A 17627-nucleotide genomic window follows, 5' to 3' on the forward strand; every position below is an offset into this window, starting at 1 on the left:
AAGAGAGTAGAATCTTCGAGGGACCACAATAAGGGGAAGTCAACTGTTGCCCCTCAAAGGGCCCAGATACCGCCTAAACCAGTGCAAGGTAGTCTTCCTAAGGAAAAGCTAGCATAGCAATAGGGAATCAATCTAGTATTGACCAAGGAAAGAGGGTGCTGGGGGGTCCCACTAAGGTGAATGTTATTGAACCTTCTCATTCAAACGTTAAAAGCCATGCAAAGAACTCTAAAATGGGAAAGGACGTTCCTTCTACGTCCATTGCTACTGTAAGACCATCAACAGGGGGAGATGAGCTTAATGTGGGTGTGGGGCCTACACACTTGGAACAGCCTCGCCAAGAGTCTGCACAGGCCCAGGAGTTAGGTCATTTTCTCTTTGGAGCTTTTAAAACACCAGTTGGAAGACCCCCTGACCAAGGGAATTTTTTCATCTGTCCTTATCGCTTGATAGTGCCACAAGAAGTGACATAGGTAGAAAAAGAGGCTCAATTCTCACTAAACGCTCCTCTAGTAAGGTACTCAGTGGGGCCAAGGAGAAGACGTCACGCGAAGAGAACGAGGGCTCCAGTAGTGGGAGCAGTCCTTATGTAGTGCAAGCAGTAGGAGAAGCACAGATACTTTTTGAAGTGGAGTCATTGTGAAGACTAGCGTAGAGGTCCCTAACTTTTATGGAAGCTGAGACCCCTCCGTGACGTGGTCTTAGACTGGTTAGTCGCGATGGACCAGTATTTCGAACTATCAGAGATTACGGACCCGGAGCGGGTACGTTTCACTACCACATTATACGAATACAAGCTGCTTGTGCTTGCTTATCGGCTGTTTTCACAATAGAATCATAATTAGCTACGATCAATGAAAATCTCGTAGTCTAGTAAAAGCCAACATAGTAGCTGTGACGTGAATAGCTAAAGCTCCTCATATAGGCTGCATCGTGCTGAATGAAAAAGTTTCCCCCATTCCATTGAATCTGTTGGCCCCTAGCGCCTCTCAAAGCAGCTATCTGAAATGCATAGAAAGCAGTTTGATGTCTAGCTAAGTTGAGTGTTTTCGCACCTTGCGTGCTCAGACTCGCTGGCAGAAGAAAGTACAACTGAAACCGGCTATGCTATAAGTAAAACAGACCCGAAACTGGATCGCTGGTCACCCTCTAGTATATAGAAAAAGATTCCGGCTTTGAAATGGTGTCACTGGCCTGGCTTGTGTGGCAAGTGGTAAGATGGATCATGTTCGGCTTTGTTAGGCCAAGCCCAGATCTGGTGGGTAGTAGCTGCAATAGGACACCACGCAGCATCGCTATCACTTTGTATGTGCCTTTTATAGTAAACACCATCACTTTACATATTTTTCCGGCAATCTCTCAACACATGAACCATGTCACCCTTTCCAATCCACATCTGCTGCAGATATCTTCAGTAGCCATTACATATCCCTACCTTTATGTTAAGTTAACTACTTATTTGTTTGAGCTCATCGAATTATAACTAGAAAATAAAGTCAATCTATTATTATTATATTATATAGGGGTTGGGTTATAGGGCGTATAATGCCATATTAATTGCCTTAGAAGCGATAGTTACAAAAAGAGAATGAAAGGCTTACTTCGATCTTAAAAAGTCCGATAGTGAGTCACGAATGGAAGATTACCTCGGTTATTCAGGTTTCTATTAAAAAGATAGGAGTTTCCTGCTTCAGTGGGCGTACACGAAGGGAAAGATCAATTGCAAGCTATGAGAGGTTAAGACAGCACTAAAAGAATTCTTGGGAAGCCCGTCGTAAGGGAGGCGAGATGGAGGTGAAATGTCTTCCCTAAGCTCTAGTCTATGCTGCTTCACCTTTCCCTACCATAGCCCGAGGTAGGAATATAGAACTTATAGAAAAAAAGAAGGGTGATAGAAATTCAAAAAGTTAGAGACCTATGCAAAAGGGGTCCCTTATCTACCTTTACTTGAGGTAATGAAGGCGGGCTGGGCTTATTTTCTTTTCATACCTGAGAGCGGGGAGGAAAGAGGAAATGAAGACCTTCAATCGTGGACACAATAAAGGGCTTGCATGGCAGCTAGAACTTCACTGTCTTTCGTAAAATAGGATTTGATCTGCCCGATACTACTCTAAACAGGATTGGATGTAAGCTTCCAATAGCAAAGCTACAGTCTTTTATTCATGAGTAGAATAGAGATAGAGAATCTTTTCTATAACAGAATCAACCTCTTACAGCACAATATTCTAACAAAAAATTTCTTTTTCAAGCTATTGGGATTCCTTTTGAAGGTATGAGTTCGTGACAGGGAGTGCTGCTAAGGTCTTTTGTAAGTTCCTGCATATCAAGTTATAAGGTAAGCGCTGTGCTAAGTTTATAAGTCCGTCTATGTCGATTCAGTTGCAGTTATTCGCCTTTGAGAGAGAGAGAGTCTAGAGGATTCCGGATACCATCGTTAGTAGTCGTTCGGGTGCTCTATCCGCTATAGCTAGAGTCTAAATAAAAAAATGGAGCGTTTTACCGAGATTTTTGGTAGCAATCCGATTTCACTCCTAAGAAAAAGAAATGACTTTTGATTTTGCGTTTTCCCCGTATTTTGAGTTGCAATTCGAATATTTGAATATAACAGTAAGTATTGAAGTTCGAAAGTCTTATTCTTATTCTACGATATTTTACTAGTCTTTCCCCCAATAGAGTACTTCATTCTTACTTTAGCAGGCAATCAGTGCGAAAGGGCTCTCGAATCCGAGCAACGAAAGGAGGGTGGGCGTAAAGAGGGTTTACTTTGGGGTACCCTGGCACATTAGAGAGAGAGTACCCTGACAACCCGGCAAGCAAGGTGGAGCTCCTATGACCCGAGCGACTAAGATCGAAGACCTTGACCTTGATCCTTGACTTGACGAAAGGATGGGTGAAGAGGAAGTGTACGAGGGGTATATGGTGAAAAAAAAGGGCTGTTATCATGGATCTTTTTCCCTATTTTACGTTATGCCATTAAAATAAGCTCATTTGAGCCTTGAAAAAAGTTTCACCTTTTGAATGCTACTTGGGCCCTATTTCGAACATATTCGAGCGCTTATACTACTTGTACTTGATCGTACTACTGTACATTTGCTTAAGAATGTGAACTATTACTACTTACCGCAAGCGTCTACCACAATGGATCAATTCAATGCTAAATCTGACCCCAACCAAGTGGTGCTTGTTGCTTTTTATGGCTCGCGCTTCGCTTTGTTTGAGCGCTCTTCGCTCGTTAGCTTCTATTGCTTCTTCCCTTCCTTTTAGCTCCCTTCAAGCTGGTCAAGCTTGGGGGCTATAGCTCAGGTGTCCAAGTGATCCAGTGGGCTATAGTCCTTTCCTAGTGCGGAAGGTAGGTGAGTTAGTGTTCGCATGCCAAGGGGCAATGGTTGTTATTGTCTTTGTCAAATCAAAGGAAGGAGGAAGCCGCATCTTCATCTAAAGCCGAAGAAAAAGCATCAATCCGAAGCCGCTTAAGCCGAATGGTCAGATACAGACTGAGATTTCTCATTCACCACAGAAGCAGACAGACGCATTCCGGGGAGTAGGCTACCCGTCGAGCTCTTTCTCTACGATATATGGAGACGTACTACGATATATGCAGCAGACATACGAAGAATGCTTCTTTCTCCTCTTCGGCTTTCTGATCGGAATCACGTAGCGGAGATCGGGCTGCTGTAGCTGCCTATCTATCTGCACCGAACTGTGGAACCACTAATCTTTCGCTTTCCTTGTGTGTGACACAGCTTCTGAATGTTCTGATGAAGGGCGCTGCTTCGAATCCCGTAGCGTCATCTGTCGTCTCCCCGCCTTCACTCTTTCGATGCCGGGTCGTAGGTTGCAAGGTGTCGGTCCTTATCTTAATCTTAATAAACAACACTAGTGAGAGAGAGAAAGACTTCCTTCTTCTAGGACTTCCGTTGACGTTACGTGAAATTATGAAGATCAGATGTCAGTTTTCTCGCTCTTTATGTGGATATGAACAAGTAGCAAAGTAGGATGATTCCTTCCATTGAGTTGCACAAGTTGTTTGTTTCCATATCCCTTAATTTATATATTTGAGTAGGAGGATGCCCTCAAGCGCTCACTACGATCGATCGCCTTTGAATCTAATCTATTCCTACCCACCGAACACCCCTTTTTTTTGAGCCGTGGTGGAATAAAAAGTGGTTCAGGTTGAGGTTGTCTCATCCAGGGCGTAGGAACCAGTCGTTGCAGCTGGGAAAAGCTCGCTAAAGCAAAACAGGTCAGTCGTCTTGGCGTAAGACGGTGGTTTTGTTTTGCGCTAGCTATTATAAGTGGCGGGGTGGCGGGAGACTGAGCGAAACGTTTCGCTCAGTCTTTAGAAAAATCCTTGATTGGTTCACTGGCTTGATTCTCTTCTTTGAACCCTCGAGAGTCCCTGAACTACAGACAAGAAAGACAGGAACTGTAAAAATGACTAAATACAGTCTAGAGAACCCAAAGGGAATAATATACTCACACTAGTCCTTACAAATAGACAAAGAAACAAAATATTCTCAATAATAAGCCCTGGTCCCGGCCCGCTGGACTCACTACACCACCAAAAGGAAGGGGATACCTAGACAGACACCGACAGCCTGCAAACACAAGCTAGATTGGCATTTTGATTGCTGAAAACGCATTTGATGAGATCGATCGCGATCGTACCAACCAGATCATAACTCGTGAGAAAGTCAATTTCTTTGTAAGCAACGTGGCCTGATCATTCAACTTTCGTTTTGAGGTGAGGGTGAGGAACGATGAAATTGTCTTCTCCTTTGCTTGCTGACTTTCACCGACCGCTCCACTGAACCGGCTGGATTCGTTCACCAGATAACTACTTTCCGGGCTAACACTCGTGATGAAAGAGGATCGTGCCAATGGCAGTTTTCCTGCTTAAATGAAATTACATTGAATTCCCTTGTAGTACACCATTATCGGTTAGAAAGGCCTTTTATTGGCACTAAAACAGCCTGTTTAATATTCCATACTTCCCGTGTCGTATGTCGTACATTCATTTGTGAAGTCTTATTGCGTAGATCCTAAGATATATAAAGTGTGAAGTGAGGGATCTCACTAGCAGGATGGAATAAACTTCTTCTTTTGCCTTAAACTAATCCCGTGCAAGCTTTGCTTACTCGAAATGCCCACTCGAGATCTCACTGCCCGGAGAGAGGAAGCTTTAGCTGATGAAAGAGAAGCCCATATCGGCACACTAAACTTCGTCGAGCCTTGCTTCGTTTCCTCGGCCTATTCTTGAATGTCAGTCAGTAGTAGGGTATCTCATTCTGGTTCTGAACGCTTGTCAAGTTGCTGTGTATTCCCCTTAGCATTACCGATGAGCTGCTCCCTCCCCCGGTTCACTACCAGGTGTTCCATTTTTTTCATGGATAGCTTCCGCTGGAGCACTTGCCTGAGTCGATTATCCTCCCTTTTCCTATCTTTTTGCTTCTTCTTGCTAGCCTTCGATTGTATGGTTTCCTTATCGCTGTTGTCGAGCTCCAGCCCGATCCCTGTGATCTCGTACTTGGTGTTCCCCTATTTTTCTGTTCGTCCTGGTATGTACCCTTTCACTCCAGGGAAGGTTCCCGAGCTTGGCCGCACCAAATCCTGGAAGTGGCACCGCTCTGGCGATTGGCAAGACATATCCGAGGAGCGCTGCCTGAACGAAGCGTGGGCGTCAAGCATCAAGTGGGGCGCCGAATCGTTGCAAGAGGGGGTACTAAGCGGGATCGACCGGTCAGAAGCCAAGCTGGCCAAAAGGCATAGGGCCAAGGCTGAGCTGGCAGCACTGATTGTGTGCTTTTATTGGATAACTTCCATCAAGGGAAAGTGCACTTTAGCTCTATTCCGTTTCCACAACGTGTTGGTTTCCCGCTCCGCCCCCTAAACACTATGGCATCAAGGTCGGCAACCCCTAAGGGTCGGGCCTCAACCAATCTACTTATCTCAACCGATCTACTTATAAGGGGAAAGCCACGAATATCGGGGAAACACTTATATATATATATAATAGGTGTATCCTAGAAAGACGGGCTAGAGTAAGCGCCAAGCGCTGGCCCATTAGTGGGTTAAATTCCTGCTTGCCTTTCATTTTGAATTGAAAGAGTAGTCTCGAGCCGCGCTCTTCTGCCATGCCAAGGGAAGATCGGATTGAACGGCTAGCGAACTCAACCCTTGCGGCAAGAAAACGACGCTCATAGCCCGGGTGTGGCTCCCCTTTCTTACTTCTCTTACTTTTTTTTTTTTTTTATGGGATTCCCCTTGCCCCCTTTGGTCTGAAATAGCCGTACGCACTCCTCCATATCCCACTCTGGAGGTAGGGCCCAAGAATCCTATCTTTTTTGTTGAGTGGAAGTAGGAATGGAGTGGCTCATGCCAGACCGGAGAGATCATACTTATCGGCTAGCTCAATCGCAAATCGGGCATCCCCATGATATATTCAGCCAGCTTGTTAGCTCAGCTTGTCTCCCTCGGGACTCGACATTCTCACTTATATAGGATTCCATTTCGTCTCCACAAGTTAGCCTGTCTGCCTGCAAGGCCCAATCGAAGCAGATTGTCCCCGACCTTAAGGGTTCCGGATAGCGCCCCTTCACTTGTAGTTTCGCTACTCTAGGACATCAACACCAACTCAGGCTCCAGCCCTAACTTCAGCTTTAGATGAAACTTAGAATTAGGCTTCAGCTCCAGCTCTAGCTTACTCCTGCCTTAGTCGAATGATCGGACAGATGAAAGGATAACTATCTGGTGAGGCATCTGGATTGGATTCGGGTCGGTTAAAGCTTGCAAGGGAGTTCGTGGCCTACTAGGAGTTCTGTTTTCTGAGGACTGATATGATAAACCACCTTATTCATTCAACTTGACTTTCAAGCAAGAGATATCAATGAATGAGAAGGAAGAGAGTGAATAGGGCACAGGAAATGAAGTCATCCAGGTTCGGAGCGGGAAGCATGGGCTGTGAGGCAATGAAATTGTTAGCTTTCATTCAGTCAGCTTGGCTTTGCCATTTCCTCTCTCAAGCACTACTTGAAAGTGCAAGATCCAAGACTGAAACAAATGAAAAAGAAAAACCTCGCATCAAAGGTTGACTTCTCTGTCGCCGAGTCAGCGCCGAATCCGCTGCAAGCGAATGCCTGAATCATGGTGTAAATTCCTTTCTTCATTCTTCAGTTGAAGCAAGTCAGTCTTTTTTGCTTTCCTTCTCTGTCGGCGGGGTAACTAGAAAAGTACGCATTCAGCTGTGAAAGACGTTATTTCCTCAAACGATTTGATCCAAGGGAATGAAACTCTGCCTTTAAAGAATGGCATTCTGCTTCAATGTCGGCGAAGACGCTCTTCTATGTTATTTAATTCGGCATAGCCGCTCTTTGCATTGAATAGGTTATTCTGTTCTGAGCCTGACTTGGCTCTAGAAAGCAGATTCCTTATTATAGCCTTTTAATATAATAAGGTCAGGCATTGCGCTGTGGCATAAGCTTTTTCTTCCTCTACTTCTACTTTTGGATTGAGAGTTCATCTGGACTGAGTAAGCACTTGTTGGAAAGGAAGGAAAAGAGCTACCAGCCGAAGTTTCGGGACTCCTAAAGGAGTTTGAATCTGTTACGCCACCAGAGTTGCCGAAGAGACTGCCTCCGCGACGGGCAGTTGATCATAAAATAGAGTTGGAGCCGGGGGCCAAACCGCCAGCACAAGCCCCTTAAAGAATGTCTGTCCCAGAATTACAAAAACTTCAAAAGCAGCTAGATTCACTTCTGAGTTCCGGATACATTCAGGCATCAAAAGCACCCTTTGGTGCACCAGTGTTGTTTCAACGCAAACATGATGGAAGTCTTCGAATGTGTGTAGATTACCGGGCTTTGAACAAGCTGACTATAAATAACAACCTATTGCTTATTTCTGATCTTTTCGATCTATTGGGGAGCCCATTACTTTTCAAAGCGTCACTTGCGTTCTGGGTACTACCAAGTTCGCATTTCAGAGAGTAGAGGGTCGAAAGAGGCTCGACTAAAAGGAGAGGGATGAAGCGACTGAAAGGAGAGGGCTTCTCACTTCTTATTCAACTTCTTCTCTTATGATATTTCATTGAGAATTTCATAAATGGGGTTTGTTTTTCTCTCGTTCACGTTGATAGCCGGGGTTCAGTTCAAAGCGAATATCAGAATTGGCAAGTCAAGTAGTACGCCCGGTTCACGAGGTTCTACCATTACATATACATAGAAAATAAATAGGATAAAAAAAAAAAAAAAAAATGAAATATAAGGGGTGAAACCACGCTCCTGACCACATACTTAGGTGGTCGAAGAGTACTTTTTGTAGTCTACCCGTGAACCAGACATCAGGTTCTAGATTCCCCGTAGAGTATGTAAGCTAGGGAGCTGACAACTCCGACAGGGAAATGTGGGGTTTTTTATATGATGTTGGATTATGGTCCGTGTACCGTGGTTGCATGGGACACCACTTGACGTACCTCATATATGAGTGACTACGTACCTTTAGCTTCGCTAAAGCAACTACGTACCTCGTAAGTGCTCGCGGGAAAGAAATGGCTACTCTATTCGATGCAATCGAAAAAAGCCAGACCAGTACGGTATCTCTTTGAATCCTGAATATGGTGATACCTCCGATCATAATCGGTACTAGTTATTGTCATTTTGATTCCTTGACTTTCTTTGTCCGATGAGAAATGCAAAACGTACGAAGTCGCTATAGCGAAGCTATTGGAAAGAAGGATCCTCCCGCTGGGAATTAGATCCTACTCTTTGTCCCCCCTCTTTACAGAAAACGGAGAGATGAATGGATTATCGGATCCTAGGCCGGGACTGACGGGGCTCGAACCTTCCGCCTTGACAGGGCGGTGCTCTGACCGATTGAACTACAATCCCAACGGGCGGAAACCATCGCGAACGAACATATATCTCCCCGTTCTGATATTCTATAGATCATGGAAAAGAAAGATTCTTTTCGCTTTGAAAGTTGCTAACTGAACTGGAAAATGCTTCTTCTTCAACCTATCTATTCTATACATACTATCCTCTCTAGATTCTATTCATTCTCTTTCTGTTGCCTAGGCTTATGTTATGTATTACTATTCTCTCTGATCTCTGGGCTTATGGCCGTGGTGGCAGACCCTTTTTCACCAGACGCTCCGGAGACATCAGACGAGTCAGTAAAGAATCCTCAGGCCTAGAATGCCCAGTTCGAGTGTTGGCCAGCTACGGGTCTTCTAAAGCCCGTAACGGAGCTTATTGCTAACTTGGTCGGATTCATTCGTGAAAGCTGTTCTGGCCTATGCCTATTCTATTAATTAAGCGCTTTAACAACAACTCTGCTATAGCTATAACAGCGGGACATCTCATTTCCGACTCAAGTATAGGCCTGATAGACAGACCTCAGTCCCTACGTAAGTAAAGGGAATGCACATAGACCTGGAGAGTCACATAGCTCGGTAAGAAGTAAGAACTCAGCTACTCCCGAACTCATTAACTCTAGGGTCAGTGACTTTTCGGTAAGGGGTAGCTCGTCAGTACCAGGTGTTGATTTAGTCACGTCTTTCAGTACTCGGACTGAAGTAAAGTACATCAATCGGTATAAGGGCTGGGCACCTCTGATATTCGCTTTGAACAACTATGACTCGCTGAATTTGATTGTTAGGTTTGCTCTTATGATATGATGCTTTGAACTCTGCTTTTGCTGGTTCCGTTGCAGGATAATAGTCATAGAGTCTTCAATACCCGGAGAACGGGAAATGATTGGGGAATTCCATTAGCTTCGCTAAAGCGACTACGTACCATTCAGCGAACGAAAGGGTATATAGCGGGCAATGAAGCTTTTCACTTTGCCATCTAGAGATAGTTTGCCGTGAGTTAGGATACGGAGTTGGAAGAGAATGCCAGTATATCAGTTCATCTTCATCAAAGGTAAATCCTTGTCTAATGCCTTTTCTCGCGCAACTAGTGCTGATGAAATGCCTTTTGACCAATAGAAAGAGATGGCAGCTCAGGCCGGGGCCCCCCTTTACGATTGATTCATTCAACCGTGGACCGCTTATGTATTCCCCTAACCCTCCTCGCGGTCCAACAGCCCATGAGTTATTCTAAGAACCCGCTCCAGACCATTTGGGTCAACCTGGTAACGTCAGAGGTCTTTTTTCTTTTTCATTATCTTCTTATGGACCTATATTCTTTTACGTGCTAGGCCTATCGTCACGGTAAACGTTCTTGTCTCTTTCGAGCTTTTGTCGTGGAGGTGGCTGTCTAGACCACGTAATCCGAAAGTTCTATATTCAAAAGTCTATGTCTACCCTTTGTCTATAGCGATCGGTTACCCGTTGGGTTAGAAGACAACAGTATGGGTTTGCTCCCCTACTACGCTTCAAGCTGCCAATCCAGGAGTGGAGTCTCGGGATCGAGGATTCAAGGAAGGGAGCCTGTCATAACACGCAGTCGGCGCGTCGGACCTTCCCGACCTAAAATAGAATCAGTCCTCGCGGGAAGCGGAACCTTGAAGGTCAGGCCCTGAAGAGGTCCCACCACATTGATTCAAATAGGCAGGGTTCCCGAGGGAACGAGGATCCCCCGCCCTAGTCTGATAGCGGAGTTAAGTGGAGAAGTAACTAGGAGAATCAAGACAAGCAATACAGGAAGGAAGAGGTTAGGGGTTTGTTTAACGAAGGGTAAGCTTCAACTATTAGAGACTTGAGAAGTGCACTGAAGGTTAGAGAATGTTTTTCCTATCTAGCGGACCTCCTGCTAAGCCAAGCCATAGCGCGACATAAGAAGATCTGGACGTGTACATATAGCTTTCATTGGCCGCCTTTTTCATCAATGAGCTTCCTCGCTATGACCACCTCCTGTAAGAGGCCTAGACTTTGTTACCCTGCCGCCCTTAATCTATCTTACTCTTCCTTGGTCTCTTCCAAAGGATATGAAATAGAATGAATTCAAGGAAAAAGTCGCCGGTATACTTTGATACAGGAAGGGCAAGACATGAATCGGAAAGGCTAACCTTCCTCATAGGAGAAATGGTGCGCGCTAAAGCTAGAGCAGCTCTTTTTCGCGATATAGGTGTAATTTAATTAATTCAGTACTGAAGATATGGTCTTCCCCCGTCAAACGAATCAAAAATCAAACTCGGAGCGAGAATCAACATCCTTACTTAGGGCTAGGCTAGGTCGCTTGGGGCTTATGGCGCTTCCTCTGCGGCTTCTCCCGCTTGGCTGCTTTCCGCGCTTAAAGAAGAGGAATGCCTATCGCTGATGAAGCTAAAGGGAAACAACTCCTCGAGTTAAAATATTCTTAATATTAAGTGAATATCACGTATAGTTTTCCTTTCTTTCTAATGTTATTACAGAGGTTTGGTAAGAATAAAAAGAAAAAACCAAACACACTAGCTAAACTCGAATAATACAAGTTCAAGCAAAGTTTCGTTACAATAATTAGGATTGAGAAGGGATTAAACAAAGACTAGCTTTTAGCAGCTTTTTGGCCAAGACTCAAGAGAGCTAGGGAAGGGAGGGATTAGTCATCCCGCCCGAGCTAGCGAACTAAGGGTTATTAGGAAAGACTTCCAAACATCATACCTCTCCTTTACAGTCGAGTTATTTCATAACCTCTTCTTCTTTCTCGTATAACTGGTAAAACAACTTGGAGGAATGCTAGGAGTGAACAGACAAGAGAGCATTAGTGCTTCTCCTCATCGGGAAGCACTGATGGGAACGATCTAGCTTAGAGGCTAGCATTAGAGAAAGAAAGGAGCTAAACTCGTTAACTCGTCTTATCTCTCTTAGCTTTCTTTCCTACGGCAAGGTAGCCCCCTCTATAGCTTTTCTTTGACATGAGGAAGACTCTCATAGGTTGGCTTTGTGCCCATGACTGCTAGAAGAGGCGCTTTTTAAGAATATACAATGATACCACATATATGGAACATGCTTTCTTACCCCCGAAAATCATACCTTGTTACAGCCAGCCAGTCTATCTTAAGCCTGTTGGAGCGCCATATAGCTTTGCCTTGCCCCCTTTCCATTTCTCAGCCTAAGCTCGTTATTCTGCCTTTTATACAGTGGAAAGCCTTTGAAATAACCCTCAGGTAAAGGTAAAAATCTAAGAAAAAAAAAAAAGCAAAGTTTGTCCCTCTCACCCTTGCGCGGAAGGCTTTTCTGCCGTTGACAAAGCTGAAGGTAAAGCTGATTGATCATACCCAAGATCATTCCTTAAGAACGAGCTCCTCCATGATCAACAAGACGAGGGGATTGATTCCTATGCCAATTTGTTAAAACCACCAGATCGAAGGGAAGAGGAAGATTGAACATCTGCTCTTTATTCGATTTAGCCATAGCCCGAGACCGCGGCTACTTGATCGGGGATCCAAAAAGGTTACTTCCCCAGTTAACCGGATGACGGGAGGATGGGCTCTTTCCGTTCCTCTAAATCATAGCTCTAACAGTCGGAGCTGCGAGAACCGAAGTATAGGCGAGGGTAGAAGGGAGGCATTCATCACAAGGGCATTCGCTCAGCAGCTAAGCTGAAGTCAAATACCCGGCAAAGTAAGCATAAGCAAGGCAAGGAGAAGCATTCCTTTCGTAAGGCGGGCTTGAGAGCTTACTCCGCTGTTGGCGGGTATAATACCCTCTTCCCTGCTAGGATCGCATAGCTATTGGCCTACGCTATCATATCATTCCCACTCAAGCAAATTGAGGCTAACAACAGCACAATCTGTCTGCGAGAACGGCGGAGAAGAGGATTTAGACGACAACGCGTAAAGCCGAGTTAGCCCAACCGTCAGCAAGAGCCCCCTAGTAGAGATCTATTCGCTAAAGACTAGCTCCGGGATCTTAATTATAATTAAGACAAGAGATTCTCGAGTTAGCCTGAGTGACTTCCGGAACAGGTATTGAAAATAGATGTTACGAGTTAAGAGTTCTGCAACAAGTTTAAGAGTGCTTAGTTCTGTAGTTAAGCAGTTACGAGTTACCGCAGTTCTGAGTTAAGAGTTGCTCGACCGAAGCGAAGCTAAGAAGGTTTGGAGTTTCACCGTGAACTGAAAGCCTAAACCTGAAAAAATATTATATTATGTTGAGGTGGGAGACTAGCTTGACTAAAGGAGTAGCTGAAAAGGGGTTGAAGCTTAACTGGTGAAATACCCTGAACAATACCAGATCAGGGCATATCAATACGCAGTTAGGGGATCAAACTGCTCGTAGCAAAGAGATGAGCGAAGAAGCTAACTCGACTCAAAGGTTTTGAACACTTGGCAAAAACCTAATAAGTAGGGCATACCTGGATCGAAGAGATAGGCACGAAGTCACTCGACTCTAAACCAAAATAAAAACACTTGGCTATAGGATGAACACTCCGGAAAGGTAGGTTCCATACCGACTCCTATCCTAGAATCAGCTCATTTCACACCAACTAAAGCAGAACTTAATCACCAAAGTAGAGTTGGGTAGAGCCCTAATACTAATAATGTAACTGAACGAAGTGCGCAATACGAGAGCAAAAACCTTCTGTGTGTAAGAGCAAGATCGAGTTAGGTAGGATGTAGATCGAGCGCAATAAGCTACAGGAGTTCTTATTTCGCTTTGGAAGGAAAAGAGCATCTCAAATAAGGTCCTCACTCAGCTCTCAGGCTGGGCTGTCTGAGAATAGCTCCACCAAACAAAGAATAGGAAAAAGGAGTGTAGGATTGGTAAGCTTTACCGGAAAGAAGCAACTCGACTAATTCAGGAGGCTACTACCGGCGAAGCTCGTTTGCTTCGGAGCGTGCTATCTCTTTATTCGGAAACCAATCCGTCTAGTCTTTTCAGTCGTCCAGGTAGTCCTAAGAGTGGTCCATCCATCGTAGGTAAAGTGCGAAATGTAGTAGGCCATCCTATCCATCTGCTTTCCATTTCGGACCTCTCTTTCTGGTCTGCTAGCCTTACAAGTCTTCCATTACGTCTGTCTCAATGTCTATTGTATCGAGTGAAAATGAAAAGGCTCCTTTCGATGTTTTCGATGTTCCTGAAATCCGCCACTCCATTTGAATACTGGATTGGTAGAGGTAGGCCACTCAACCCTTACTTGAGAGGTGCACTCATTGGCTGTTCTCGAAGAAATGTTGAGGACTCAGAAATGGAAAAGTCTCGGAGAGCTATTAGGACTCTGGTCCTTCCGCTAGCGGGATAACTAACTTAAGACAAGTATACAAAGAAAACAAGGGAGTTTTTGCTTCTTTAAGGCGTAGAGGAAGGTTACACCGATCCTGCATGCAAAAAGAAGCATTTGGAGACAAACCCAAGGCTGAATGTTGTACCTTACTTCTAGGCCTAACTAAGAGGTCACTTCACCCGCTCTCTTTACCTTTACTGAAATTCCTGTATGAACGGTCCAAATGATTTAGCGTTTTAGCCTTTAGAGAGGACTTTCGGGCTTTTTTGAAAGGATTGGTCGATGACCGGACTTGACTTAGACTTACCCTGCTTGCCTATCACAAAGAGAAAGAGCCACCCCAGACAAACGCTCTCAGAGGCCTTGATCGTTTACGGCCTGTTTCGGCTATTTGATGGACGAGCCCTATTGGAGCCGTTTCCGGGCCTTACTTCTAAGTCAGATTTTGATAGAAAGAAGTAAAGTTCAAGTTCAGTATGGCTTTCATTTCCGAGGGTGGCGTCAATCCTCCTGTCTTGATTTCTTGTATTCCCTATCTCATCGTTCTGTCTGGCCAGTGGTCCAATCAGTTCTTGTCGTATATCCATGGGCTGGGTTCCTTTTTTAGGACCTTTGTCCTTTCTTTGTGACTTGAGTCTGTCAAACTGTTCACCCGTTTCTTTGTTTCCTCAGGTAGTGAACTAACTCCGGTTTGTGTATGACTTGACGCTCTAAAGTCTGTACCCCTAGTCTTTGACTTAATCGTATTCGACTTATTTCGCAGATCCGTTATTTCTTATGCATTTCTTTCCATTAGTTCTCCAAGCTTCCTTCCATTCCTTCCTGAGCTTCAGTTGGTGCAATAGCCCCAGGTGTGGGTACTTTAGTTCTCTTTCTCTCCTCTAGTACCTTACTAGTACCTTATCAGTCCGTACATCAGTTTAAGTCTTCGAAGCAAAGCAGTCGAAGTGGTAGAAGTCGGTATGTGGTTCGAAGTCTTCCATTCGGTCTGTCGGTTGAGTAGTCGATTCCGTCTGTGTGTGCTCCTTGCTGAAGTAGTGAATGTGCTTTGAGGTTGTGTAAACCGGTCGGGGCCATTGCCTTGAGTTGGTCCATTCCTTTAGGTAGGGTAAGAACCAGGGAAATTACCTTTTCCTTGTGGTAAGCGGCTTAGCATTTGAAGTGGTTGAAGTTGTGTCTCAGGCCTCGCCCTGCCGGTGTTACTTCTCTCTCCGGCCATTCCGTCCAGTTCAGTAGGTAAGTGAAGGCGAGAGTCTTTCAGGTTTAGCAACATACTCTATCGCTTAATAAGTTTGTCTGCATTCCATTTCGTCCATAGGTCTTTTGAGTTCAGTGACTGCCATGGGTGTGTCAGGACGATGTAAAGTCGTTTTCTTTTTATCTTTGCTATCATTCTAAGCCCGTACCTTAGCTGTTCCTTAGCTTTCGAAGAAGCTGTCCAGTATTCCAATCCGGTTAGGTTAGCATTCCAAGTCAGTTGAACTCCTTTTTGGTTGAGATTCAGACTAGGAAGAGGACTAAGGCCCGATCTAGGTTATCTTCTTTCCTGTTTTTCACCATCCCCCGCACCTCTTAGGTTGGTTCAATGCTTTCTTTTTCCGGTAGTGCAATTCCTGAACTAAAGGCTAAATGGAGTTTAAGTTGCTCTAGTCGGGCTGAGTGCAGTAAGGGCTTTCCTAAAGTGAATATTGAATCGTAATTCATCTTTTATGTCTCCTAGTCATATCCGGGGCGTAGCATCACTGCTCTTTCCTAGCATTCCGTTCAGGAGCAGAGGTGTTCAAAGGTTACTAGAAATTTCTTAAGAGAAGAAAGTTCGGTACCAAGGGACTGAGAAGTGAATCTGGGACGATTGGCCAACCAAGGAAGGGAGGGTGGCCTGAGGCTCATCTCACGATGCCTTCAACTCTATAAGTAAGGATTCGCTCCTCTCCTGTAAGTCAGTAATTCCTTCCATTGATGAATGGAATATTGCTTTGTCAGCGAAGGACTCTAAATCCGGTGCTTTTACCATGTCGTAAGCTTAATAGATAGAAAACCGGATTCTCCCGGTTCAGATAGGCTTCTTCTACCCCCTCCTACTGAGGAATGAAGTACCTTCTCACCTGGGCTAAGGGGCCCTTATACGGCTCCCCATTTCTTCGTGCGTCACCTAATCTTGGCCAGAAGCACGGGCTCAGGTCTCGAATCAAAAGGTGGACCAGAGGAGACTGGAACAAGATTGATCAGGAGAAAGGGGAGGTCTGATCTTATTCCACAGAGACATAGGAAAGACAGAGGCCCTTGGACCTTATGAGTAAACCGGACGAAGAAGAAGGAGTTGACCCTTGACTCACTACCACTGCCAAAGTTACTGTAGAACTACGACAAAGGGGCACAAATCCAGGTGGCTAAGTCTCCTTTAACAAACCGACTAGAAGACCCACAGATGAAGGTTTCACCCATTCCAGGCTTTTACGTGAGATATACCAACTTCGCACGATCGATATAACAAGTCCTTACCAAAATATTTCGACAGGATGAAATCAATGCTTGGTTCCTGCCGGTTTGACGAGAAAGAAAGACAGACATTCCAGAAGCTTCACTTGTGACCGTGACCGAATCACAGAAAGAGAACGAGTGAGGCGCTCTCATTTCATTCCCAGCCGCTTGGCTGATAATGAGGAAACGAATTCTACCTTTACCGATTGGACTGGTCCAACATCTCCACAGGACGCCCTACCAGCTGGCGCAAGGACTGCTTTTGCCCTGGGACCAAAGAACAAAGGGAAGCTCAGCTCTCACTACCAGTGAATGATGAAATACCTCGACTTAGAAACCACAGCCCTTCTGTCGAGAGGACAAAATCAATCCTTTTTAGATAGATAGAATCTTAGGGATGCCTTGCAGTTGAAGCCTCTGAGCCCTAACCGAAGAAGACGATTTACTAAAGAAAAAAAGACTCCATGAGCCAGTTACGCCACTTCAGCACAAGGTCTTGAATAGCCTATACGAATTCTCACAAGGAGGGAAACGACCCTTCTCTTACGTGGGACACGGAGATGGAAGAATGGTAGGACCGACTTTCAGACTTAGCCAAGGAACGACCGAGACCTCGAACATGAGAAAGACTGAGGCCTGATTCAGGAAGGGACACGAGGGCTCCTCTTTCTCACTGGAAGATCCTAATATTCTACAGTATACAGTAGAATAAGTCCCCAACCTTAAAAATGAAGGAAGGCGACCAAAGGAAGCTCGACGGAGAGGAAAGAGATCTAGTTGATCGATTCATCCTCATAGGACTGAATCTCCAAGGTCATTAGTTTCTCATCTCTTGTAACCACATGTTGGAAGTATCAAACTACGCTTTTAGCTAACCAAATCCCCATTTACTTGAGGAAAGAGAATAGTTGTAGATTCCAATCCGAACTCTTGTTCTTACTTTTCTGTTGTTAGCAAGTAATCCCTATTCCCAAGGGGAGAAGCTCAACTCAAGAGAAT

This window comes from Durio zibethinus, unplaced genomic scaffold, assembly GCF_047325235.1.
Source record: "Durio zibethinus cultivar Kanyao isolate XHJ-2024 unplaced genomic scaffold, ASM4732523v1 HiC_scaffold_30, whole genome shotgun sequence".
In the NCBI taxonomy this organism is placed as follows: Eukaryota; Viridiplantae; Streptophyta; class Magnoliopsida; order Malvales; family Malvaceae; genus Durio; species Durio zibethinus.